General features: G+C 45.7%; 1 protein-coding gene across 2 annotated transcripts in view; it reads left to right on the top strand.

The window, feature by feature from the left end:
• Syt1 (Synaptotagmin 1) overlaps positions 1–26,273 on the top strand; it is a 180,758-nt gene that overhangs the window by 35,316 nt on the left and 119,169 nt on the right. The window contains exon 1 of one of the 2 annotated variants that reach the window (XM_075674273.1): positions 21,028–21,647. The exons of the other annotated variant lie outside the window; for it this stretch is intronic. The gene's annotated coding sequence lies outside the window, so the exon portion shown is untranslated. Of the gene's footprint in view, positions 1–21,027; positions 21,648–26,273 lie in introns of those variants that run through there. 2 annotated transcript variants of the gene reach the window in all.

The following is a 26,273-nucleotide window of genomic DNA, read 5'->3' as shown; positions in this document are numbered from 1 at the left end:
ATCGAACTCCACTCCTCTGCGGTCTAGATACTTCCGGTACAGGACTCCACCTCTTTCCACAAAACGAGCATTTTTCTTGGCGATACCTTCCTTGACATTGCAGCGTATGTTTTCTAGGCTGCCATCCTTCTTTTGCTCGGCTATCAAAGCCGATCGGCTGATTTTTAGCAACCTATCAAGTCCGTCTGACGTAGGCGCGATGAGCAAATCTGTAGATAGCTCTTCTAACTTTCCCGTGTCGGGCATTTCCTCTCCAGTATCTGGCGCCTTCAACGTTACAGACTCAAGTTTATTCAGTTCGTCAGCTTGCTGCACCTCTGACCCTTTTTCATTGTTCGATAACGTCGGCCCCGCAACTACCGCTTTTGCAGCGAGCTCCCGAACCTTCGATCTGGTTAAGGCCTGAACGCTAGCCTCACCAAACAAAAGCCCCTTCTCGCGCAGGAAGTGATCGGACCTGTTTGAAAATAGGTACGGGTACTGGGGGGCAGCATAGAAGACACTGCGGCCTCCGTCTCAAGCGCTCCGAAAGGTCCTTCAATAAGCACTTTTGCTACCGGCAGACACACGCTATGAGCTTCCACGGCTTGCTTGATCCATGCGCACTCGCCCGTGAACATATGGGGTTCTACGTAAGAGGGGTGAACTACATCCATTGTAGCTGCGGAATCGCGAAGCACTCGGCACTCTTTCCCGTTCACGAGGAGGTCTCGCATGTAAGGCTCGAGAAGCTTCATGTTCTCGTCAGTGCTGCATAATGAAAAAAACACAACTTTTGGTGTTGTTTCCGGACACTGCGCCGAAAAGTGACCCGGCTTCTGGCACGTATAACAAACGCGCGCTTGCCTCATCTCGAACCGTTTTCTGCGTTCGGCTTCGGCTGCCGCCGTCTCCTTACGTTTGGTCGGACACTGCGCCGAAAAGTGACCCGGCTTCTGGCACGTATAACACACGCGCGCTTGCCTCATCTCGAACCGCTTTCTGCGTTCGGCTTCGGCTGCCGCCGTCTCCTTACGTTCTGTCGGACTGCTTTCACTCGCATCCGCACTACGTGTGTCCCCCTTTAATCTCATGGGTGTGAACTTCGGCCTCTCAAACTTCGAGCCAAATTCACCCTTTTGACCGTCCTTAGCTCCGCGAGCCCGACGCGTCACAAACTCCTCGGCTAGCTCAGCGGCTTTAGCCCCCGTACAAACGTCTGGCCTATCCAAGACCCAGTACCGCACGTTCTCAGGTAACCGACTATAAAACTGTTCTAGCCCAAAACACTGCAGAACTTTATCGTGGTCACCGAACGCTTTCTCTTCTTTGAGCCACTCTTGCATGTTGGACATAAGCTTCTAGGCAAACTCTGTATATGACTCATTCTTGCCTTTCTCACTTTCCCGAAACTTCCGACGGAACGCCTCCGCTGACAGCCTGTACTTTTTTAGCAGACTCGATTTCACTTTGTCGAAATCCTCTGCCTCCTCTCTATCCAAGCGAGCGACTACGTCGGCCGCCTCGCCGGGTAACAAAGTGAGCAAGCGCTGTGGCCACGTTTCCCGAGAGAACCCCTGCTTCTCGCACGTTCGCTCAAAGTTAACCAGGAACAAACCAATGTCCTCTCCAAGCTTAAACGGCCGCATCAGGTCAGTCATTTTGAACAATACGCGTTCTCCTGCACCGTGTGCCTGACTTCCATTACGAGCGCGTTCCATCTCTACCTCAAGACGCTTCATTTCCAAAGCGTGTTGACGGTCGCGCTCTTGTTGCTCTCGCTCTTTCTGTTCTTTACGTTCACGCTCTTCTTTTTCTTTCTGTTCTTTACGTTCACGCTCTTCTTTTTCTTTCTGTTCTTTTCGTTCACGCTCATCTTTTTCTTTCTGTTCTTTAAGTTCGCGCTCCTGTCTTTTTGCAGTCTCCCTCTCCTCAATGGTCTCAAGGCATTCCGACAGCTCGTCATCCTCAGCTTCTAACTCAAGAATAGCCCTTAGCAGTTCAGGTTTTCTGAGTTTGTCTGAGACATCCAGACCCAACTCTCTTGCAAGCTCCAGCAATTTCGGTTTGCGCAACGACTTCAAATCCATGGCTGCTCTGAATGCTGCTTTCTCTACTGCCTATTATTGTCTTGCCACAATCTAACCCGGCAGCAACGACAACCACAATTACCAGCTCTGTTTCTGACACTAACAAAAGCCTGGCAAAGCTCAGAAGAAGAAAGTCCCGCACTCACCAAACCTCGCAGCCAAGAGTTCAGCGCAGTCGTTCCGCTGCAGGCAACCAGTCATCACACAGGGCTCGTTGCACTGCTCCCGGATCGTTGTTGAGCTGCTCAGCATACAGTCAACTGCATCTCTTCGCTGCTGGCCTCCGTTGTCGCGATCTCACCGCTGGCAGACAGTTGTTGTGGTCGGACTGCTGGTACGAGTTGTTGGGAACTCGGCGCTGACGCCCGTGGTTGCACCTGGGTCGCAAGCCCCAAGGGTAGCGTTGGCCTGGCGGCCTGGGGTACAACTGGAAGCATCCGAAGGTCCCGGCAAAGCATGAGTCGACTGGTAACAACAAAACAACTTGTTTATTCTAACATCGCAAAGAGTTGGCGGTCAGGTTGACCGAAGTAGAGAGACGGGAGTGCACTTTACTCAACAGAAGAAATCGGAGCCCTCCTCTTGGCGTCCGGGGGCAGCTGTTTTTATACTCTCGCAGTTGAGGGCAAGAAGGAACCCCTCAATAGACGAGCACGTGATTGTACAATGGGAGAAGGTGACGCATACTGTCGTGTCGCCTCCGGTCGGGCACAATGGGGAGGAGAAGGTGACTCACACTGTCGTATCGCCGCCGGTCGGGCACAATGGGGAGGAGAAGGTGACTCCTACTGTCGTATCGCCGCCGGTCGGGCACAATGGGGAGGAGAAGGTGACTTACACTGTCGTATCGCCGCCGGTCGGGCACAATGGGGAGGAGAAGGTGACTCCTACTGTCGTATCGCCGCCGGTCGGGCACAATGGCACATACACTCACACACGCACATGAAGCCACGTGGCATCGGAACATGCCTGGACGCGCTTGGCGGGGAGGCGTAGCGGCGACGCCGAACGGGCCAAAATGTCTGCCGCTTTGTTGCAGTCGCGCCGGCTAAACCGCGCGTCGTAGGCGAAACGTAACAACGTGAACAGGATGACTCAGTAAGTCAAACTGCGTAAAGATTATGCAAAAATAAATGTAAACAACCAGGATGCATCCCCTCCATCACGGGGAAGATGCAAATTAAAAAGGCATAATGTTTTTGCAGATCTACGAAAATGTCACACATGAAACACAATACATTGCAGAGCTGACGTGATTGCATGCAAGAGAAAATTGTTTCAATGTAAGCTAGACACACACAGGATATACCTAATAAACAAATATCTCATTATGTTTGCTCAATTAGGTAAGTGTTCTCTCACGTCGATGTTGCAACTGCCAGCTTGTATGGCTAGGACTTGTCGTTGTGGCTACCGTGTTCTGAGATGAGCTCACGTTTATCTGAAAAAACACGTGAGGTCCTTTAGGTAAAGTTCGGGTTAAATATTTCCAATCGTTTTGACGAGGTAAAAGTGCTTGTTTTTTACCAAGACTGTATTTGCACCGCGAGCACCTGAAATTACGTATTCAGTGCTGAGTAACTTATACGTTACCTAATCATCACTTCAGTGCATTAATAATATGGTTGTATACAGCTTGCAACTACCAAAAAATAAATAGTACCAGGCTCTGCAATGCTGAAGGTCCTTCAGCTTAATGGAAATTCTGAGACTATCTGAGACTAAGTTCCCCAAATTCGTTGTAAAAAACATTTATGTCCCAGGTGTCAGTGTTGAGATTCCCACTAAGTGAGCCTGACATTGTACTATCTAGCATAATACCGCGATACAACAACTTCTTGTTTGCTGCTTACTAACTGTCGACAACTGGGAAGGTAGGTTTCACTGCATAAAACAAACCTTATAGATTTGTGTGCAATATATGCTGAGAAAAAAAATAACATTTGCCTTTCCCAAGTAATACAGACACAGTCTGAGGACCTAAAGTTTCCTCTTAACATTACGTACACGCTGAGCGACCAGCATGCTGACCCCGTTGTTCTTTTCCTTTTGCATGCACAAGTCTTCATGCGTGCATCCTCGAGTGTGCCCTTCCCATCCCGTTCCGCTAAGCTGCCTGCATTACTGCATAAATAAAGAGATAACAAACAAATTTGCGTGGGGCTACGCTAAACGTGTCAGCGGAGCATGCCCGAGCGTCACGTCGTCGGTCGGGAATGACGAACAGAAGAATACCAAAGGCGAACCGACAGAACGCCGGCCAGGTGCCGAAGAACTCTGGCTAAAGGGCAGTTGAGGGACTCGACGTTCTCGCATCTCCGAGGGAGTGGTGAGGATCGACCGCGGCGCTGTGATTACGTAAGCCGGGAAAAAACCGAGGAGTGTGTCGCGCGCGGAGGATTGTTCATCCCTCTTCCATGCTCCTCCACCTCGTCTCAATCCGGGGGCGTTGCCCTCTGCCGACGTTCACCGAAAAAATGACGTCGCAGTCACCCTTTCTGCTCGAGGACAGTTTGGCGGCGCAATTTACGTTGGAAGAGACGCCATCCTGAAAGTTAATTATTATTGACATACACGTACGATTGGACTTAATGCAGAATAAACAACAACCTTTACGAAACCGTGCTGTTTATTCGCGGCGGGGAGGACTCTGACGCCATCGACCGGAGATGGGGTTTTCAGTTCCCGCCATATTTGCTTTGGCGTTTAGAAATAGTATCCACGTCGGCACAATGTCTCTGTCTTGTTGCTATTTTTTATGTTTATCAGAAAAGGCAGAAAACAAGATGATAGACAGATGCATCCATATTAGTGCCTGTGCGACGACAGGCGTCCTGTTGCACTAATGTCAAATTCGTGAAATGCACATTTTCCTTCTCGCCCCAGCCGCTCTAGCCGACCGCAGTTCCCTACGGATCCTACGGCCTCTTTTTATTTTCGCAGAAACGGACACGCCCCCCCCCCCTATTTCTCCCTCGGGAATCCAAACTGTTCTCTCGGCTTGCACAACTGTGGTCGATCACAGTGCAGAAACGCGCTACCACCACACGGAACCACCTCACCGCTCTACCTCCTCTCTACGCCTGGCTCTTTGCTCGTTCCTTTTTCAATGACTTCCCAAGGACCTAGCTATCTAGGTTTCAGCCTGCTGCCGTGTCAGCTGCTGCCATGACTGCGCTACCAGTAACCAGAGATATCTCTGCCCGCTGCGTCTATATTGACGAGCGAAGCTTCCATGGCCGGGAGGGCGCGTTTTCGGGCCAGCTATGGAGTGGAACGACAGCGTCAGGTGTCGACACGGGATATGAATGTCCATACTTTGCCCTCCAGTTCCTCGATGCGCTTCCCTTCACTCCCCTGTTCAGGCCGGTTAAAGTGCTGTTGCCGTGACAACCGGGCCACCCTTCTATTGACCCCTTGTCTTCGCCGTCTGCTTCTCTACCCCACGCTGTCGATGCACCTCATTTTCGTTGGCGAGCGCTTGGAGCGGGGCAAGTCTCGGGGCGCTATGCTCGGCTGCCTCAGGTTCACTGCATTACGTTACTGGCGGTTCCTCATAAAAGGCAGGAGTATGGATTTTTAGGGCTAGCTGGTTCGTTGCAGTAACTTAGGTCATGGCGCTGAATTGACACGGAGAAGAAAGATGACAGAGGGTGCGCCACAGGACAGCCGACAGGATTGCACAAGTCCTGTCGTCTTTCTTATCCATCTCAGTTCAGCGCTATGGCCGCAATCACTTCAAAAAAGCGGCCGCACCATATAATCAATTAAGGGGGCACATGTGCCATGCATACGTGCAATTATTATGGCGACTACACCTTGTCAGACGTCACAATAGAGATATGAACAGCGAACAGCGCTGTCATCCTTCCGAGACTTGTTAACGCTTTTCACAATCAGAACATGACACCGTGACGCTTACCTCAAGAACGATGTTTGTGCAAAGGCCTGAGGAATATTTTTCGCTAGGGTTTCTTATATCACGATGCATCAGCAGTGACATAATGAAACTGAGCCCTCTTTAGAAAAATCTGTTACGGTAGAACTGTTCTTAAGAGCAAATTCCACCCTATATCGATGCGCTACATGTATTTAGAAAAGGCGAAGAGTCATGGCAAATATCACATACCAACTAAGTGCGTTGGGAGTTTGACCCCTGAGGAACTTTTGCAGAAACAGAGAACACATCTGCACAGAACTTAAGGTTCTGGACAATGCAAAATACCTTATAGCCAAGAATACCGGGCAAACTGTCTAGCATATCTTTCAATCTGTTGACATTCAATGCACGTGCCTCTCCTATTGCTTTGCGGGATTAACGCGCTGTGATTGTTTCAAACAGCTTGACTTTTCATCATTTCATTTTTGACCATACATGCTAATCCGAGTGTTTCACCGAAGACCCCTTCTCCTGCAGCCGTATTATGTAAAAAAAATCTTTTTTACTGCGAATCTGCTAAAGCATGCAGACCCTGGATGATTTCCAAGGGTAGGGGGGGGGAGAAGGAGTACCTTGGGTAGCTTACCTACGAACGGGTACACGGCGCGTGGACTGCAATGCGGAAGGGTAAGGGAGAGGGAGTAATAGTGTGGGCAACGGGGTCTGTGCACGTGGCCTGCGCTTCTGCGGTTATGACGTCATGCGCATCAGAGGTGCAGTCGCGGCTGCAGCAGCTGTTGCGGCAAATGCATAGGAGGCGCAGTGACCACAGCGGCACTTGTGGTGGGGTAGTGGGGTGCCGTATTAAAGAATGCATGATTTCATCATGTATGCAGCCCATGTACGCAGCCTAAACAGCTTCGCTGGTAATTCGTCCCCATATGAATGTTGCTGCACCCGCGAATTTTTTTTTTTCGTTCTGTACATCCTTCTTCGTTGCTCGCATTTGGGCCATGTCTTCGTTATCGCCAGGGTCGGCCACATGCTGCGATAGGTGATAGGAAATGGACAGAACCAAAGGGAAAAGGTACTCACCCACTATGGCCCCCTGTGTTCCTTTCTCTGCACTCACCATCTCAGTTCTACACAGTTTTGTAATTAGTTGCGGTGTTGACCCAATCAGCACAAACCACGATACTTATTCTACAATGATTTGCTCGTCTAGATCACGTTACTTCTTGGCCCACCAACGCGCGGCATTACCAGAGCTCAAGAAGAAGCGTTGGAATTAATTTCAATGTGTATTGCGACATGTTCCGGGCCAAGACGGAACAACGCAATATTATAATTCGGTCTATAGTCACTTGTAATACGACCGCAAAATGGACATGTAGTCCTGACAAGCACGTTCGTGAGGCGAGCTTGATGAAGAAAATTGAAATTTACATTTCGAACCGCCGACCTTTAGCTAAAGGCGGCTGCTTTTACGGGAATCTTGAAAAACCTTCAACATTGTATCTGTGGCATGGGGCGGTTCCGGAGGTAATGAGAGCTCCTCCAACCAAAGAACCATGAGTTTCATTGATCACTCCTGCATAGAAAAGTTGGGTTCAACTCTCATTTGCAGATGCAGCGCAGTGACTCTACGAGTCACAGTTGCCTTATTTAAAAAAAAGATTTATAAGCGTGTCACGTAGTCGGGACGGTGAAGAAAGCAGCAAAACTGGGAATGACGAAAATAGCGTCTTATTGGGCAGACCTGTGCCCTCAGAAACAGGCTACACTCAAAGAACGGCAACAGCGGCGATCAAAGTCGGCCGATCGTCGAAAATCTGATCTGTCAGTCAAGCGCATCGGCTTTTAATACTTCAGTCATCAAAGGTTCCAGAGTAATCGCTGGTGCCCGCGTGTCTTCCAAAGAGTTCTACACAATTCGCGTCGGCATACATAAAATCAGATTACAGAAAGTTCGGTGACAACAGACAGCAAAAAGAAACATCGTTAACATTTGAGAAGCATCCGATACGTGCGTGCGCGTCCCGCGCTGAGCGGTAACATTTGTTAGACGTTGAAAAGCCCGAACAAGACAAACAAGTGCATGTGTCAAGAGACAACAAGTTTCTACAGAACAAAAAGTACGGTTGAAAGTGCAAAGATTGAGTCGCGCGTACCAAAAAAAATGCAGAATGTCAAAGCAGAACCTGTTGCTTCACTTCAGCAGAAACCTTTCTGATGAAGCGGTGAAAAAGGCTCATGCGCTATTCCGCGGACATCTGGTCAGAAGCCGTGAGAGCGAAGTTCCAGCTGAACGTGACGTAAACAGTGACGTACGTCCTTTTGCGCCTCCAACGTACGCCAGATTATGAGAACCGCTGCAGAGCCTGCTTTATATTAGGGAGAGTAAGAAATCATGAAATTAGGGAGGGTGCCTAAGTGACTTAGCGCACAGAAAAATCACTAACTCGCATGAATTATTTCGCACTCTTTTGCGGCTATTTCCGACGCATGGCTGATAGCGCCGGCCGGCGATTCCTAACATTCCTTAGTAGTTCAATAAAGCGTATCGAAGCGACTTCTACATTCAGTACGTCGTGAAACCGCAACGACCACTCAGAAAAGGCTACCGAGCTTGAAAAGCCTGGCACACTTAAGTTTCTGCATTCCGCTGCCATATGAATGCTGCAAACGCGGTAAGAGCGCGAGCCCGGAATCTTATATCCTCAAAAAAAGAACACGACACCTCGGTTGGCCCATTGCGGGAGGTCCAACTAATCTGAATATGAGTGCAAACAATGCCTCGAGAAGCGGCGGAAATTTGCGTAACGGTAAACCGAACGTGTTGTTTTGGCCTGGTGGTCTGTTACGGACAGAACTGGCCCTGCTTGTGGACCAAGGAAGGTATCTGTACGAAAATGGACTAAGGAATCTCCTACTTGCCGACTAGATGTATACCTGTGTGCTAAACGCTAATTTTTTCTTGCTTTTTGTATATTTCATCAACGCTATGTGCTCGCCCATTTTGTAACTCTAATAGACCGTCGGTAAACTGCATTACACGTCGTATGCACCACCCTGCTCCATTTCTTCCTGGTAATGTCAGCTGGAATATAGGCTACCCATGCTGCCAAGAGAAGGTAAGCGCGGTCGCCCACATCGCAGATAACTAGATGGTTGGCGTGATGAAATGAGGAAATCCGCAGCTGGGCATGTCAAGATAATGCCTTTCCTGCTCAGCTCGGTGATTTATCGTCTCACTAGTTTTCATCTGGGCTAAGATGTGAACAGGCGACTAAAGGTTGCATCGCAAGTATACCCGTGAATTTCAGTTGGACCAAGTGTTGGCGTCATTGATGGAAAGTTCACAAAGCGGCAGGCTGGTTTCCCAACAGCAAATGTAGATGACGAGAAAAATGGCCAATAATATGAAATGGTCAAGGAAGCGCGGCGGATTTTGGCTGCATAGTGACCTTTCACGGCACTTGGCGACATTTGTTCAGGTTGCGTCTTTCTGAGTTCCGCATCTCCTAATTGCGCCATGCGCAAGCACCTCTTAGTAATCTGTTTCTTAAAGCCAAGTTAGTCATCTGCCTAATAAGACAAGAATTTGGCAATGTGATCAGCGTAATGTTTCTTGTAGGGATTGTGCAAAAGCTATACAGCTAGTGATTCTAGATGTTTCTTGAAATCGAACATTTCTCAAGAACCAAAGCGCGCAAATTTATGCCGTATATTGAAGCCAGATTCTACGGTGTGCAGTTGTACTTTGGAATGATGTTTTATTTTTTGTTTCCCATGCAATGTTTGGCCAAAATGTTTCCGTAGACATTACGAAATTCGGATTAAGCGAAGTACTATTGTTAAATCTTGAGTTTGCCTAGTGAAGGCCTCTTGCAGCGGTGCAGATTTGCAACCGTCTTGGTATGTTAGAGATTTTTACAATTATGGGTGTGTTTACCAGCGCAACAATTTCTTAGTTCGGCTTCGGCACTTTAATGAAATACTTCTCTTCTTTATCACTCCTTACGCTGCGAAAGAAATGTTTCGTATTTCTATCGACTTTACTCTCAAAAGTAATGTTTTGCCCACTCTTCGTTAAAAATTTTAAAATAAAACTCCAGTTTCTTGCGAAGTCGTTAAAGCGTGACCTACTTTTTTTTCCTCCTAGTTATCTTTCTGGTCACACATCGATATGCACGCGGTATAGCAGGAGCGCGCCCAAGCTTCGACTACGGGCGGTAGGTGGGCGACCTGCAGAGGCATCACTTAAGTTCAGTTATTGCTGTGGGCTATAAAAAAAATAATAAATTTTTATCGTCTCTAACTAGCACAAATTTTGCATATTCTGTTGCCTCCTTTTGCCACTCACGAGAGTTTTCACGGGGAAAAGCGGGATGGGAACTCCGGCAATTTGACCATGGGTCAAAACATATAAGACCGCACGTTTATGGCGTAGACGTGAGCGCCGAGCAGTCCCTACGTCGGAAAACTAAAAGCGCGATCATCTTGACGTCTGTACGAATGTATTTACTTCCGGAGTTGCAAGTTTTGCTGTTGTTATTGGAATGATGCGTGAGCGCCACTATATAGTACGTGCAAAAGCCCCCGCGTGGCTCTGCCCTGGCAGAAGCGATCAATGCGTCGTTCTAATGCAATCATACCCACTTCCGTTCTGTAGAGGAACTTAGTCGCAACAACTCTGACCAGCCGATCAGTACAGCACATGCTGAAAAGAAGCACGCAAAAGTGAAGTCTTGAATGTTCTTTAAAATTAGAATGAATGGTTGAAAAGCGCATGCAAATAAGAAAGAGCAAATGTTTCGTATTTTTATGACCGTGATAGAGCAAAACTACGCCTTTATTGATGGCTGTGGACGTCCCTCTATACAGGTCTATTGTCCTTGTGTATATTTGTGGCCCGGTTCTTCTCCCGCATGCGTGAAAGCTGCGTATAAAGTGTTACTGTAATATACAATCATGGCGTGGTAAAAATGTACTCCGTGAAATACGTTTGGGTTGTAAGCATCGTTAACGTTCCGAACAACCATGAACGCGCTTCACAGTAATAATACGCACGGCTCCATAGCTTTACCATATGTCAAGAAAAATAGGGCCGCTTCCGTTATATAATTTACACGCTCTCTGTTTGATCGGGTGCCCGGAGTCTATCGCAAGAAGGCAGTGCAGTCGTGATTACAGCCTCAGGCTCAGATTACAGTCCAGATGTCTGGCCAGCCGCTATACGGTCTGCGTGGATTGATGTGCGAAAGCATATCATTTTTGGTCGTTACGCGAAAATGATAGCGATTCTCAGCTACAGCTTCAACAGCTGCTACGCAGGCTTGGATATTGCGCGGGTAATCGTCACCTTTAGCTACAAGGTGTGTATGTTTCCTTAGGCTGAAATGCGTCTATTCGGTAAATATGGTTTTCCGTAGGTATCCTGGAAGCAAGCCAATAAATGCACAAAACCGCAGACGTGTTCCTCAAGTTTTCCGTGCCGCAATTAATGTACGTCATCACAAGAACGCAAGCGCGTGGAGTACCAACTCGGAAACCGCCATTGTAAGCGAACTGTGTACAGGAACGTTCATTAACAGTAAGTTAAGTCAGAGTGATCGATGGGCACGCTTAACGTTCGCGCACAGCACGTGCCCTTTTGTAAAGGCTCTTGATTCGCGATGTATGCCCACCATGACCACTGTGTGCCGATAAAGGGAAAAGCCTGCCCACGTAAGTTATTACTATGCGAGGCCAGACGTGTTAGCCAAGCTTGTCCTTATAGAACATGGCAATTCCGCATTTTTGTCTGTCAAAAAATAAAAAAAAGATGGATCAGACATTAGGGGAAATAAGAAAAAGATCGAGCATGGTGGCGCGATTCACCGCCTCATTTCAAAGGCGACGCTCGTAGCATCCATCCATCCTTCCATCTAGGCCTGTGACACGTCTCTCGAAGTTCGCGCAGCGTGAAAGCGTTACCGGCCATCGGTTATTGCAGTGGGTGTTACTGCGGTTGTTACATTTTGTCGCTGCAGTTCATAGCGCATTGCAACTTGGTTCGTGCTGGAGTTCCTGCGATATCCGAAAAGGGCAGAGGTTCACGTTGTAATGCGGGGCGCTTCGACTCCAGAAAGGTCAGCTTGTCTTGACAACTGATGCTGAAGATTCTTCAATTTTCATACGCGCATTGGGAAACTTGCGCAAATGTTCGTATCACGAAACTTGTCGCTCACACCGCGTTAATATTTAAAATGATGCCATCATTGCCAAACGGGAAAAAGCCTTCAAAGCATGTCTAATGACGAAACATCGCATGACTAAATGGAAGGAAAATTATTCTTTTGAAAAATAATTGTTACGTAAACGTGAAAATAAAAAAAAATTATTTCACAAAAACCTTTTGGTAACGCCAAGTTACAGATTTCGCTCATGACGTCAACTAGCGACAAATAATAGTTAGGTTGTTCCTGTTGAGAGGAAGCAATTGGTTCTGGCCGAACTGCGATGCCGCCTGTTGAATTACATTTAATATACAGAAATGCTTTTCTGATACATCCACTGGAGCGATCTTATAGAGACTTGTGGCATTTCAGAGAGAATGTTAAATTGTACTGACGGCCAGAAGCGAAATCTTGATCTCAGTTGTGATAGTTTCAAAGAAATTTTCAAAACTTCGTAGGCTTGAAAAGAGAGAAGCATGAAGTTTAAAATTCGTAGCTCTCCACATAGAACACATATCGCTGTCCTGTAAACTGCACACGTTAGAGCGCACAAGGTGGACAAATTGGGTATATAAATATATATATGACGTGAATTTGTTAATTATTTATAAGGGCTTTGAAAACGTCAGACTCACAATTTAGTGTTATATTTGAGAGACATGTATTCTACATCAATTTTACTTATTTTTATTTGTAAGATACCTTACAAGGCCCCCACATGGGGATTGAGCAAGGGGGGCATCGAATCCAGTAAGTGCATACAATATAGTAACAATATGAAAAAAAAACAGCAGCCAAGAGCACAGCCGAAAAATTACAGAAACATATTAGCTGAATTCAATATTATTATGAGTTCAATGAGAAGAAACTCTATAAGTTTGTAACAAACTTATTACAGTGCACGAAAAAAGGTAGAAAAGATAAGACAATACAGTGAGCGTGATATTAATGGTTAACAAGGGCTAAGCGAGTTGAGTGAGTGCCTAAATTTTTCACGGTCAGTTTCCGCAACTATGTTGTCGGGGAGGCTGTTCCAGAGTGGAATGGCACGTGGAATTGCAGACGAGTTAAATTCTTCTGTTTTACCCTAGATGCGCATGAAGCTATGATGATTGTGTAACCGGTGCGACGTGTGCGATGAAGTTTCTAGGTGTAGAGAGCGTTTGTTAGTGTGGTGGGCGTATTTATTAAATAATGGCACAATGGCTATATCGCGACGAACACTTAGCAGGTGAAGTGAAAGGTGAATCTTTATTGGAGTTATGCTAGAACGGTAGGCATAATTCCGGCAAATGAAACGTGCGGCTCTATTTTGGATTGATTCCAGCATGTTAATTAAGCGATTTTGGAGGGGAGACAAGACTGGAGCGGCAAACTCAAGTCGAGGGCGAACAAATAATTTAACAGGCCAGTTTGCGGAGAAGTGTAGGTGAGTTCCGAAGGTTACGTCGCAGGTAACCCAGTGATCGAGAAGCAGTGGCACAGATGTCCGCTATAAATGCTTTATTAGAATCAAGTCACACAAATGTAATATCGTTTTTCATTGTTGAGTTACAGGATTATAAATTTGACAGTTTCGTTTCCTGAAAACTTGCGATTTTGACCAATTTTTAATAAAAGATCGACAGCCTCAATTCAAAATTGTCTCCTAATGGTCACTAGACATAAAAAATTGTTACAGCGCAAACACATGCAACCACCAAGTATCAAGGACGAGACACAGCGCTTGCGTCTCGTCCTTGATACTTTGTGGTTGATTGTGTTTGCGCTGTAACAATTTTTATGTCAAGTATGCACCAATTCGCCCAGAAAAAGTTTTAATCAACGGTCACTAGATTTCAGAATTTTCATATAGATGCCACGAACTTAATCAAATTTAGTGCAGTGCTTGCCGAGTCGGCTGTTGTACACAAAGCCGCATAGTTGAGCAAATGAAGCATACAGAACGGACAATAAATAATTATTACTATTAGCACAAGCATGACAACTAAAGAGTAATGCAGAGGTAAAAGAAGATAGCTAACAGGGGAAGCATTGAGGAAGCCTGATCTGTGCAAGACCCTGCGATGCATCGCAGTCTCACCCTAAATATCCATAAATGTACTGATGTGCAATAAAAATCTTCGTTCAGTAGGTTTTTAAAGCTAGAATGCAGAAATTAAGCGAAGATTACGTGACTGTTTTATTATTCTCCCAAATTTCAAAGATCTCGAAATTTCAAAACCGCAGACGGATTTACGTACGACAGTATTTCAGAGCCGGTCGTCTTTATGAAGATCTGGTATTTCAAAGTTCAAGCCGATCACTGTTCCGAGACAACACAAAAAGCGAGGCGAACTACGTTTGGTGGCCAGTCCAATTTTCGAAGATCTGGTGCGTTAAATAACTCATTTTTGGTGCTGGATAGCGGGGGGGGGAAATCGCCAAGAATATATTTTCTACAAGTACAATTCTTGGTGAAACTTCATAAGATGCTAGATCAATCTAACGTTATTACCCAAATTAAAGTCCTGCGCACTCCGTCACAACTTGCTTCAATGTGCAAAAAAGCCCGTCTTACTCAGCCGATTTTGGCCTGACAGAACGTACACCAACGTTCATAAAGGAGCACTTTTGCACGAAGTATAAACTCTTGCTCGCAAAGGCGATTGCTGCAAAGAAGCAACAGAACGGGAAATATGCTTGGGCATCCAGAGAACAAATATTCATGGGGAAAGCGGAGAACTCCGATGTCCTCCGCATCTTCACGATGACTGACCTAGACCACGTGGCATAATATCCCAAATATGCTGACGACTTCTTCTGTTGATAACTCTCGTAGATTACATATACCACACTCACTGCTTCAATGCAATGTGAGAAGCTTATAAAACATGTTGATGCTCTTCTTACACTGTTGGCACAGTGCAATAGCATGTATGACGTCATAGCCGTTATGGATACTTGGCTAAAGCCTGGCGAAGGTTATAACATTCCAGATTACGTTTTTATCTTGTGTCCTAGAATTTCTTCAAACAGGGGAGGAGGGGTTGGATTCTATATTAGAAACTTATACGGTTCCAGGCTTTATTTTTCTTTGACTAGACCGACTAGCTTACGCTCGATGTTTGTGTAGAGGTGGACAATGTCATAATTGGTGTCGTATGCCGTCCCCTGCATATTGATTGTAGCTTGTTTTTAAATGACCTTGAATATGTTCTCATTTACCTGAACGAAAATACCAAGAAAGCCGTTATAGTCGGCGACATGAATGTTGACACTCTTAGTAGCAGACACGCTGAATATACAAATTTACTCTCTTCGTATGAGTTTAGTAATCTTGTCATTGTGCCCACACAAATTACGAGCCATAGCTCAACTTGCCTTGATCACATCTTATGTAACTTTACTGCCGCTGAAAGCCTTTATGGAGCCCACGATACACGTCCTGCTGAGCACTTACCGATTGCGTTCTTATGTCGTCTTGAAGACACATATTTTAACCGGACAAGTTCCTCCGGAACAACAAAGCGAATTGATTGTGAAAAACTGTCACTGTCATTTCCGTACATGTCGTCCTCTGACTTGGACGACTTAAACGCTAAGATGGACTGTTCTAGAAAGACTTAAAGGAACAATTACAGAGTGCACTCTAGTAAAAGCGAAATCAGGATACAAGCAACTAGTATTTCATTGGATCACACAGAGCGTACTGAACCTAATGAAAGCGCGAGATTATTGGCATACTAAAGTGACACAACATTGAGGCAACACGTACTACTTCAACCAAGATAAGCAGCACAGCAACAAAGCTTTGGCAACAATGCGAATACAGAAGAAGCTTTATTACAGGAACCAGATCAACGCGTCATCTCACAATCTGAAAAGGTTATGGGCTACTATAAACTCGATTAATAAACCTACAGTTTCAAAGCGAATTCTGCCATCGATAACTACGGAATGCGATACTTCATCAGTAAGTGAAGAATTTAACCATTATTTTTGTACGGTTTGAACTGAACTTCTTTTTTGCATGCGAAGTAGGTTCGAGCCATCTTTGCCTGCCTGTAATTCTTGTTCCTTTGGCTGCATAGATATTTCAATCCAGGAAGTAACAGCAACTACAAATATATGAGACAGAAGAAAGGCAACTGGTTTCGATGGTATTGCAGCGTCCGTACTGAAAAATAATAGAAACATCTTGCCACCTACTCTCGCTACATTCTTTAACAGAGCATTTTACACGATCGCATACCCGGAAGTATTAAATGTAGCAAGAGGGACGCCTAGTTATAGGAGTGGGAACCACAATGATTTAGGCAATTCTCGACCTACATCGGTAATGAACTGCATAAACATAACTTTTGAGAAACTACTGGCTAGTAGAATAACAAAATTTCTATATAAATATAACAACCTGTCCCCGCGTCAACACGGTTTTCAGAAGTCTCGATCGACAACTACGGCTATTTTGTCTTTAACTGATATAATCGATGAAGCCTTGAACAACAACAAAAATCAATAGAAGTATTTTTAGATTTAAGAAATGCACTTGACCTTGTCGAATATTACTTTTTTTTTCATGAGATGAGAAGGACTTGGATGTCGAGGCATTTCCACAGACTTTTTAAAGAGCTATCTCGATGGCCGTAAACATGCAGAACTCATTGATCAGCACATCTCAAGTCTCTCTGACATTACTATGGGCGTACCACAAGGATAGGTACTTGGCCTAACGTAATTTGCAATATCCATCAACGACCTTCCAGACTGCCTAAATGAAGCACATGCCTTCATGTATGCTGATGACACAGCTCTTGTGGTCAGTAGCAAATCTTTAAATGACGCATTTAAAACAATCAACAATGACCTTCAATACATTATCAAATGGTTTGAAAGTAACTGGCTTTACTTAAATACAAATAAAGCCGAAATTGTTATTTTTAGTCCCCGTTAAAAAAAAAGCCTTTTGAGCAGCCATGCCGCATTGGCAAAACAGAAAAATCGAGGCCATGGCGAAATAGAAAAAGTCGACTCAGTGCTCTACATAGGGGTAACCCTCGATTCGGCTCTGGACTTAAAGTCTCATCTCGACAGGATGTGTGGTGAGCTCGCTTCCGCATGCTTCGTACTGACAAACGCGCGGAGTAATTTCAGTTTCGAAACGTTGAGAACCTTATCCTTTTGTCTCGTTCAATCTCACTTAGCCTATTGTATTGAAGCCTGGGGATTTACCTAAAAAGAGATACTTAGAGCCTATAGTACGGCTTCAGAAAAGAGCTTTACGGATAATCAACTACGCTAGCTTTACTACACCGTCAAGAAGTCTCTTTTTTGCGAACGGAGTCATGTCACTATCGTACCTGGGTGATTACCGCGTTGCCTTATTACTGCAGTGATCGATAGCGAGATGCAACAAGCCATTTCTTGCCACTATCTTCAATGGATCGAGATTTAACAGTCGACCAGCCTTTCTCGAGAAATTTCTGCTCCCGATATATCACAACAATTACGGTCAGCGACGCATACATCATATAGGTGTCAATATATGGAACTCGCTTCCTACAAACATTAAGCAGTCAGTTTATTTTAATACCATGGTAAAGGATTATTTCTTTCTGATCTAAACTGATTAGTCTTAAACGAAAATTATAACGATGTCAACAACTGGATACAGCGTTGCTGTTATGCTTCCTTGTTGTTTCTATGTATGTGTGTAAGGATGTATAGTAATATGAGTGTAAATGCCGGTGTACCCTTGTTCGTACTCGACATACTGTACATTAAGTGTATCTATAGCGTATCAGTATACATTCTTGCTACGTTGATTGAATAATAATTACGTGCTACCGTTCTGCAAACATCTAAAGCGGTACCATGTTTAACCAATTCTTTCATGTGTAAAACCGTTTCATGTATTCTTATCACAAGCATGCATGTGCGCGGGCTGCCGTTGGAGGGAGGTCACGGGTCTTGTCTCGCATGCGTCCTGCCTCGCTGGCGGTGGGCGGGGCTCCCGTCATGGGCGACACTTAGCAGTTTGCACAGCAACTAAGCCTTTCCGCTTGTGGATGCTCATGGCTGTGTCGTCGGCACGCGGGGGGGGGGGGGGGGGGGGGGGTAGGGATGGCGCGCGCCCGAGCCGGGAGGGGCCCGGCTTTGTCGCTCCTGCGGTGGTATGCACCATAGTTTATTGGTTTTTGTTTGGTCGCATACCAGTCTCGTACATTGATTTGAATGAAGTTATTATTATTTATTATTATTATTTATTATTAATAATATTTATTTATTTGCACTCGAAACAAATGTAGTTTCTAGAGAGCTGCAAAAAGCCAGCGAGACTACCTTAGGAGGCAGTTCCTCTTCGTGAAGCTCTATACTGCGCTACCGTGGGAGCAAAAGGATATTTGTTCTGCCATAAATGGTTCCTTACTTTTCACCATCAGTTTTTTTTTTAGGGCTCATGAAAACGACACGTAAACGTGAAAGCTTTCTGAAACATTTTGCTCCTGTTTGTATGGAGAGAAGCCGTCCCATTTCTTTTTTTCTTCGGCGGGGCTTCTGAGAGCACAATTGCTCAAGACGACCGGAAGGCACGCGAGTTGCTATATATGGGCGATTGCGCGAGCCACCGTGCCGAAAATGAGCAAAGCGGCTACGAACGAGTGGGAAGAATGCCGGACTCGTTCCGCCAAGCACGCGATTTCGATTTCCTGGTCTCAAAACCTGTGCTCTGGTTCAGGGCAGCTAAAATGAGCATAATGTGCACGTCAACTCTAGCTGGATTTACTTTCCTTCAGTCTTTACACTCTCGGCACTAGACTGCGCAATGTTGAAAGATAAAACGTAATGATTCAGTAAAAAAGTTTGTGCATCACTTTCACAAATGCCATTAGGTTCTCACTATAGCGCCGCCATACTAACAACAAGGCATGTTAAGATAAATATACTTCAGCAAACTATTTGCGTACGGAAGATTGCGCACATGTAATTTCACTTAAACATTATGCCGCATACAAGTGCAGGCAAATAATAATAAGAATAATGAATATCACCGCTTGCCAAAGTTACGCCTAGTGTTACTGCCCAAGGATGCAATGGCAAACACACCGCTGCCCAACTCATATAACTTGTATGATAAGTCAGCATTTACGTCAACTTATTTAGGTCACCTCATGGCTGGGGTGGAGTGTCATCACTATCGGCGTTTCTCGAAAATCTTGTTCTGAAGATCCGGGCCTCATAGAGTGTGGGTGCAGTACAGTCTCATGGGGAAAGTTCGTACTGAATTATTAGGTTTTCATTGAGTATACCAATATGAAGTGGGTGTACGGTGCGCTATGTTTAATGATACAGTCATCGCATCACGCAAGAGTACACTAAAGACGGTTTGTGCACTGTCAGCATAAGTTCGAACGCGAACAATACCGAAACTACTCCAATGCGTTGTTACGTTTGAGGACTCACCTGCATTTGTAGCAATGTCCAAGTTCGAACTCAAAATTGCACACTAGGGACTACTCCGTGCCTGAAAGCCGACCACAGAGACAATACAGGTCACCCTTTCACATAATTAGCCGTAACAGGCGCTCGCTCTGATCAATTATTTCCTGTTCACGGTTCAGTGTATGCTGATGGTATATCATCGTAGCACATGACCGCGCCTCATCGCAACAACACTCAGAACTTCAAGGTTGACAGTGCAGCAATGCTCATGCTTTATTGAAGGCAGTTTCACAGAATTAGGATAGGGATTAGATTTAGAAAAATTAGGATCTAAAGAATTAGGAAGAGGAGTCGAGAGGACTAATGTAGCTTAAAGTACATTGCCCGTGAGAAAATTACTTGCCTGTTTAATTCGCAAAAATAGAACATTCATTCACGCAAAGCTTATAAGTATCAATTGAGGTCGTAGTTGCGCTTAGTAATAGACAGTTTTAATGCTGTGTACGTTACGTATCAATGGATCGACGCACTAGCAGACGCGGCCAACGCGCTCCGACGCGCCCGGCGTCTAACAAGGCTCGCCTGCTTGCGCACGTAGGCATTTCCCAGTACTAAAAGCTCTGTCGTGGCGAACGCTCCTACGTTGCTCAAAGCGCTTGCGTACTGTGTACGTACCGTCATGACGCAGTACTAACACTGTCTAATGGTAAAGCCAGGAAAGTAAATCGCGTTCCCAATTAGAGCGTGGTAGCGGAAATACTTTGTGCTCAGCGCCTTTGAGGAAGAAAAGAATTGAGAACGTTTTTCGGAGAATGCGCCGCATGTGTTAGCCGTCTGCTCTTCATCGCTCCCACAGCCGGCGTCCCCGTGAAATGCTACTTCACTTCCAGCCTCCGAGATTCGCAACGCGAAAGCTGCACCGCGTCCCATTTCGAATATTCGTGCAAAACCGCCAGCGAGCGACGGCTGCATGAAGTGGCAGCCGGAATAGGGCACGGGAGAACACAAGCATGCAAAACGCGGCAATCCCCATTCCAAGGCGGGAACTGATCGAAATTATGCGCTTGAAAGGGAGGGACGTCTTTGAAATCTCAGCACGGGAGGGAACGGCGGACAGCCGAGCGAACCGAGAACCGACAAGGCCTGCCCAAGCTTTTAGCAAAGCCGCAAAGTAAACATCGGCACTATGGCGCTGCGGTCGCTAGCGTTCAGCACTTTCTTTTTGTTTTTTACCTCGGCGACATGGAACACAACAGAAAGAAAAAAACAAAAGCTAGAGCCGAGGGCGAGATGACAGAGTAGCGTTTCCCTCGGCTTTATATCATTCTCTTTCGCTCTTGATTTCCCTCTCTCCATTGTTTTCTTTCTTTCCCCGAACGTGCCTGGGCCGACACTGTTTGGATGACGGTCGCCGCCGCCGCGACAGTTGGAAAAAGCGCTGCGGCTTGGAACCCGGCTTCAGTGTCGCGGCTATCGGTTTCAACAGCGCGACGCTAGCGAGCTCGGCGTGCTTTTTTTTTTGCCTGCGCCGTGCGTCATACAGTCCCACGCAGCCGCCTTGCCGCGCTGCCCGCGCTGCCGTCCTCCTTGCTTTCTTTTTTTTTTTCCTTCGTCGAGCTGCAGCCCTCTTGTCGACAGACGCTTTTTCTTTAACTCTGTGAACGGTTAATGTCGTGTGCACTTGAGGTATTCGTCGACAAAAGCAAACTTCGCGAATACCGAGAGCAGTGCGGCTTTCTTTTTTCTTATTTATTTGTCACGTTGGCGCGTACTTGAAGTCGGGAGAACAAGAAAAATGACATATCCAGTGTTTGTGCGATGCGGCTCACAAATGTGTGGACCTCGTGAGCTCGTCTAGAGAGCGTCTGGAAGCAACATTCCGGTCGGCTTGGCTTGGCGGATTTCGGAGTGCGGAGCTTGAGTGGCTCGTGCTCGCCGGGAAACTCCGAGTCGCTCGAGCGCGCTTGAGGGATTCGCTATGCAGAGTTCGATCCCCTTCGCCGAAATTCCGAAGGAATAGCCCACGTGCACCTGAACGCCGGGATATCGTAGGTGAGTGGACCTTACAGGAACTTCATCGCGCGTGGAGACGGAACCCCGTGGTGCTTTGTGAACGTGCGGTATATTTCTCATTTCGTTATCCTCAGCACACTTATTCCGTAGGCAAAAGAAGACTGTGCAGCATGTTTCTTTACAACATTTGTCGAGTCCTTTGGCGACCGACTCTTTCATTAGCTTAGGTCTCGATTTATAGCTATGAAGGCCTGTTTTATACAAGAATTGGACACCTGAAACTGGCCCGAAAGTGATTTTAAAAATATTTTTTTTTCAAGTAGTTAACTTGCTATTGAAGCTAAAAGTGCATACTGCAGGTTATGATCAGCTACTGTACGCTTATACAGTGCATATTCAGAAACACTCATGTTGCCTAATTTTTGGTGTCCCCTTCAGACACAGTGTACGCATTGTGTACGCAAGGTGCCTTTTTTTTTGTGTATGTGTGCCAGTTCGGTCTTGTGGTGGCAAGACAGAGAAAAACATGCACCTTACGCTTACCGTAAATTGAACCCTCTTCTCACTCAATGAGGCTGCATTCCACTTCCGCGAGCTGGGCCTTTCTGCAGACCACCAATTTACTGAAGCCACGGCCACCTTTTAGGTTATATTTGACGTGCGGGGTACTGTCAGCGATTGCGGAAGGATTAGGTTTTCCTTCGAGGCCTGTGGCCAACGATTAACTTGTTCGAGTGGATGAGCATATTCTTTTCGTAAAGAAAAAGAAACACAACATCACGGCAGCATACTAAATAAAGATTCGGGTATTCTGTAATTATGACGACTTACTCGAAAACGTACAAAGAATCATCCTAGCATCTCCAGTTTCTCGCAACGGTCTCTCCAAGGCCTTAGAATGGAATCATGTAACTTTGGGAGATTTGTCGTCCGTTCATTGTAATTAGTGGCGGAAGGGGATATGTTGTTTGCGTCCGCAGCTGATTACCACTCTACAAAAGTGTACACCCTTTGTGCTGCATTTTGTCCCCAAACGATATTTATCATCTCTCTCGCCCGCATTTCCTTTCTTTAACGCTGCGAGCTCGGTACTTCGAAGTCACGAACGGTTTGTGCGTTATCAGCTTGTCACAGCAGTCTTGACAGGAAAGTAGCGAGCGCCGAGTTTTCAAGAGAGGAAACGCAGTCAAGGCAGATGACGATTATTCTTTGGGGATACGATAAGCCCCGACGGGTGTAAACTTTTTTTTTTAGAGTGAGGAATTGGCGAGTACACGCTCAAAAAAAGGTTCACACCTTTGGGGCTTATCTTGTCCCACAACAATAATCGTCATCCTCTTTGCTTGCGTTTCCTTTCCTGAAAACTCGACGCTCGCTACTTTCCTGTCGTGAATGCTATGTCACGCTGATAACATCATGCCGTTCGTGACTTTGAAATACCGGGTTTGCAGCGTTAAAAAAAGTAATGTGGTAAAAAAAATTAAATTATGGGGCTTTACGTGCCAAAACCACTTTCTGATTATGAGGCACTCCGTAGTGGAGGACTCCGGAAATTTCGACCACCTGGGGTTCTTTAACGTGCACCTAAATCTAAGTGCACGGGTGTTTTCGCCTTTCGCCCCCATCGAAATGCGGCCGCCGTGACCGAGATTCGATCCCGCGACCTCGTGCTCAGCAGCCTAACACCACAGAATGTGGTTGAGACAGGTGACGATTATTGTTGTGGGACAAGATGGTCCCCAAATGGTGCAAACGTTTTTTAAAAGTGCAAGGGAAGCGTTAACCAGGTGTCAACGTTTGGGCAGGGATACTTCTTTTCATGTGGGCCCTGACGAAGAGAAGTTCTAAGCGTGAATTAGGTGGTGATGCGATTTCGAACTCTTAATGAACACGTGGTGCCCAAACCGCGCACCCAGCAACCGCTTTCTCCGAGTGACAAAAGCCAATCTCGAAGGCCGTGCTTTCGCGCACTGCAAGCGCCGGAAGTACGAAAACTGTGGGAGCCTGGTAACACCTCATGGCCGCCATGTTTTGCACTATTCAAATCGCTATTTTGGGGGGATTTTTCGAGGTTTCACATTACCTAATTGTTTCTTATTTGCGTTACATCAGCAAGACCCTTGGATTCGATATCCTCTCATGCGCCATCAATCTTTCCACCAACGACGACAATTGTTTTCAACAAACGTTTTCAGCAAGCGCTTTTGCATAAGTGAGAAAGTAAATTGGGTGTTATATCACAAGTTTCAGTTTTTCCCGAGCGAAAGTCGACTTTGAAAACACGCTGTTCATATATATATATATATATATATATATATATATATATATATATATATATATATATATATATATATATATATATATATATATATATATATATATATATATATATGGTTTCACCAGCTGCATTGTGTGCTGGTGCTTTTGCCTATTACCGACAGAAAACAAGAAGCAACAGACCCTGCTTTACACGCTATGCCCTCTTTCCACGTCAATAGCCTGCTTTCAGCGTTATACAAGTTGCATATGCCTGAAAATGTAAGCGCTTTTGGGTTGCTTCTTCAGCACATTTGTTTGCCATAGTTATGCATGCATAGTCTTGTTTTACTGAGGCATTTGTGTAACCTTATAAGCATTTGCGTAAGGCGTACAAAACAAGATGCGGTTGCTGTTGTGGATAATTCGGTGACGGTGTTGTCGCAACATTTTCGAAACTCACCACAATCTATGGATACAATTACCAAAACGCACATGTTTTTTTTCTGTCTCACTGCTAAATATTTACTGTAACCGCGAGTGTCTTTGCACAGTGTTAATTTCTTTCCTTTATTGCAACTATACTGCAGCTATTTGCAAAGAAATGTCTGCGAGAATTCAAGGGCTACCGTGTAGTTCAGCGTATAGCCCGAAAACAAGTGCGTCCTATTCTTTCGCCGGTGGATTCGTACACGCTCGCTAAAACGAAGCATGCAGATGCGCGAAAGTCGTCAAGGTAATGTTAAGATTAAAATGACCATCGTGAAAGGCAACTCAAACGCATTTGCCATCATTAACTGTCATTTCTGACTTCACGTTTGATTGAGCACCCGGGCTTGTGATACGGTCTGCCAATAACGGTTGCTCTTTGAATGAAACCAAAGGTATGTTTTGGACCAGCATAAAAGTTGTTACGCTAGAATATTTCGTAAGAGCACCTGCCATTAAATCTAATACCGAAATATTACCGCGAAGCTAGGGGGCCGATGGTCGAGAATGCTTGGAACGTAAAGCATTGAGAATTCGGGCCGCCCCGTTTACGAAATTCTATCTCGCGCGTCGTAACCTTTGGAGACTACTGTGCGAACGTTCTTTCTGACAACACCACAGTGACCGTTCGTCGGCACTGCAGTTGGAACAAGTCGTAGGACGTGGCTAACAAAGCGGCAATAACGACAGTTCATCTCAGCCATGACGTCATCAAGTACAAAGCGAGCGAAGGGGAGTTATTGACGACACTTACGCGAACTTCACAACATGGCGCGCAATGTGCATAAGAACTGAAATTCGAAATAGCTGGCGTTGATTCATTGTTAGTAGCATCGTGTGAGGAAGACAACTCGCGGAAACGAAGTGACCACACAGAGTGATCTGTGTGTTCACTCCGTTCGTATCCGTTGTCTTCCTGTCACGGAGCAGCTAATACTGACTCAACGTACGGTATCTCGGTCCTAACTTCATTCTCACGGACGGATTGACGATACTTTGCCGAGCTTCCAGGCAATCTTAATTCACCAAACACGCACTTCGATGAAAAGGACTTGTGGCACCTCTTTTTGCTCGATACTTTTGCGTCAAGAGAAGCGTTCGCTTTTCATGCATCTCTCACGGACGCCCTAAACTTAACACCAAGGTCATGGAAACTCGGCTCTGAGAACAATGGTCTGCGGACGCGAGCCGTTCACTGCCTACTGCAAAGATATAATTGGCCGAGTGGGTTCGGCGCTCCAAAAAGCTGGCGCTCAGGGAATTCGCTATATGCGCTGTACGTTGGCGGGTTCACCTCGACCCTCCTTTGTTCTGTAGCTGAGTCGTCCATCGTTTCTCCTTTCTGTTTATGTGCACAGGTACTCAGGTGACTCGCCGTGCACTTTTGTTCGCAGCGATTAATTTAGCACGCTTGCTATTGCTTTTATAGCCAGAAGGTCATTGGGGCTTTTCTAGCAAGTACATGCACAGGGTGTTTCAGCCAACACTTTCAAAAATTTTTTAAAGGTTGCCTGTAGCGGATAGCTCAATTATAGTTTGTGTGTTGGTCTACTTGAAACGGCAGACACTGCTTGCAAAAATAAATTGATACTCAAAATTGACTAATTAACAAGAATTCACTAATTAATTTTAAGGTAACTATTTTATGACCCATATTGCAATTCACAAATTCTAGCAGTGCGCTTCGCTAGGCGGAGCCATTTGGAACGAATTTTCAAGTTCACACCGGTTTTGAGACATAAATTCCCGAACTTTGCGGAGAAATGCATGGCGTTCCAGTTACTTATGTGCTTCAGTGCATGAATCGACGTTTTGTTAAAAAATTAACTGGAAGGCCAATACATTTCTCTGCAAAGTTCGGGAATTTATATCTCAAAACTTGTGTCAATTAGAAAGTTCGTTCCAAATGGATCCGCCTTG

Source organism: Dermacentor variabilis, chromosome 11 (assembly GCF_050947875.1).
Source record: "Dermacentor variabilis isolate Ectoservices chromosome 11, ASM5094787v1, whole genome shotgun sequence".
Lineage (NCBI taxonomy): Eukaryota > Metazoa > Arthropoda > Arachnida > Ixodida > Ixodidae > Dermacentor > Dermacentor variabilis.
This window is presented reverse-complemented; position numbering and strand designations above follow the sequence as displayed.